The 2,251-nt window shown below is 38.2% G+C and overlaps 1 protein-coding gene across 1 annotated transcript in view; it reads right to left on the bottom strand.

Annotated features, from left to right (window-relative positions):
• NDST3 (N-deacetylase/N-sulfotransferase (heparan glucosaminyl) 3) overlaps positions 1-2,251 on the bottom strand; it is a 382,934-nt gene that overhangs the window by 171,459 nt on the left and 209,224 nt on the right. The window lies entirely within an intron of this gene.

A 2,251-nucleotide genomic window follows, 5' to 3' on the forward strand; every position in this document is an offset into this window, starting at 1 on the left:
TATCTTTACAAGAGCAAAAATCCTCATCTATCTCCCACAGAACAGCTGGCAGTTTCGAACTGATGACCTTGGGATTAGCAGCCCGACTTGTATCCACTATGCTACCAGAGTTTATTGGAGTAGCACTATAATATTCAAACTTTGAAGCCCTGACAGGCCCCTTGAAACCTCATAGCTGCTAACAACAACTGAGAAGCAAGTATTAAAGTCACAGTCAACAATAGGACCTGAAGCCAATATTCTGTACCTAATATCCAAAGCAACTATCCACAAATGCTTCTGAAGGCTACCAGTTAAAGACCATCTAGGGAATTGTCAGTAGGATTAATGGAGTTCCCCCAACAGACATCACTATCAGAAATAGTTTATCAGGGTTTGTGGATCAATTGTTTAGAGGTCTCTGACTGTCTCAAAAAAATTATATTTAGCTAGTAGAGAGTTGAGGTTTTCCATCAGTTCCTTACTGAAGGAGTAAAAATTATCCTTTAGATAATACAATAGGCATGACTGGATATTCCAGTTAGGACTTAAATACCTTAAAATGTAATTCACTCTTGTGTTTCCAGTGGAGTAAAAAGGGCGATGTATTATTGGAGTTCACAGGAGTGTTATGTTGGAAATACAGAATTTAATTAGGGATGGCAGGATCAATAGCTGGTTTGAGAGGAAGATAATGAGTTTCACTTTAGGCATTTGGAGTTAGATTTGTGAATGAATCATCAAAAAGAAGTTTTCCTTTTCTCAACCTATACAGCAAAATATGAACATGATATAGGGCTCACTCCTCAGTTCCCTACAGTTTTTGGTAGTGTAATGTATTGGTCAGCAGTTCAAATTCACCAGTTACTCCAAGGAAGGAAGATGAGGTTTTTTTGCTCTCATAAGGATTTACAACCTCAAAATCCTTACACAGGGTCAGTAGAAAGGAGCAGCAGCAGCTATCCCTCCGTAACCAGTGGCCATTTAGTTGATTTTGACTTAAGGCAACCCCTTGTGTGTCAGAGTAGAAATGTACTCCATAGTCTTTTCAGTCACTGATTCTTCAGAAATAGGATTTCTTCCAAGGTGCCTCTGGGTGGACTTGAACTTTCAACCTTTCAGTAAGCAGGGAGTCATTTAATCTTTGCACCTCCCAAGACTGTTGACTCTTGAGATGTCAATTTACATCTCTGTGGCGATAGTGCCAGCATCCTTATTCTCTCTCTCTTCCTAAATAACCAACTTCCTGCTGAACATTTCCTATTTGGAAATTCTCATCCATGAGCCCACAAACCAAATATAGAGGGGTCTTTGGGCTGCTGCAAAAGTGGAACCAGAGGAACATCTCCATTAAAACAGGAAATTGAATAAAGCTTTTGTTACCTGCAAGATTTGTGCATCTTAACACAGGTAAAATTATTTTCAGGTAAAACCAAAAATGAACATATCTCATGAGACCTATCCAAGCAAGTTTCCTGGCAGTACAGATAGAAACAGAAGCAAAAGAGAACAAAATTGAAGACAGTCTTTAGAAACTTTCAGTTTACAACTCCATAAAGACTGTATGATGTTAAAATGACAGAAGAGTACTGAATGCTTATAAATGATAACCTGATTCAAATCTGCTAACCTGTCTCTGGTCAGAAGGCTGGCAGCCTGAGGCACAGAATGTTTATTTTCATCAGAGGAAGGGCAGAGTGAGATACAATATGGCTGTGATGTCCCTATTTAGCATTTACAACAGTTTTTAGTGAAGGAAAAGTCAAGATGGGAGTTGATCCAAATTAAATGTCATTACCCACTCTATAATTTTTATAGATATTGTAAAACTGTCTGAGAAGAAATCAGTTATACCTAATTCTGGAAGGTAGACATCTGTTCAAAAACACGTCAGCTTGACAGAGAGTTACAGTAGTTTAACACATAGTGTTCTCCTGGGTGGTCTCCCCAGTGTTTCAATTTAACTTATAAGGCTCATTCCCAACATTAGCAGTACCAAGAATTTCTGATTTGAGAAAAAAATTGGGGTTTAACTGCTTTGTAAGGTCTGACTAAATATTAGGTGATGACTTTAGAAGTAAAATGTTCTGGCAAGATACAATGTCCTTATAATTGTTGCTAGATTTGAACCCGTTTTTACAGCCACTGTGTTAATCCATCTCTTTGAAGGTCTTCCTTGTTTTTCCTGACCTTCTGCTTTACAGAGAATGATGTCCTTCTCTAGGGAATGTTCTCTTATGATAACAAGCCCTAAATAAGGGAGACAAAATCT

This window comes from Chrysochloris asiatica, unplaced genomic scaffold (genome assembly GCF_000296735.1).
Source record: "Chrysochloris asiatica unplaced genomic scaffold, ChrAsi1.0 scaffold00288, whole genome shotgun sequence".
NCBI classification, from domain to species: Eukaryota; Metazoa; Chordata; class Mammalia; order Afrosoricida; family Chrysochloridae; genus Chrysochloris; species Chrysochloris asiatica.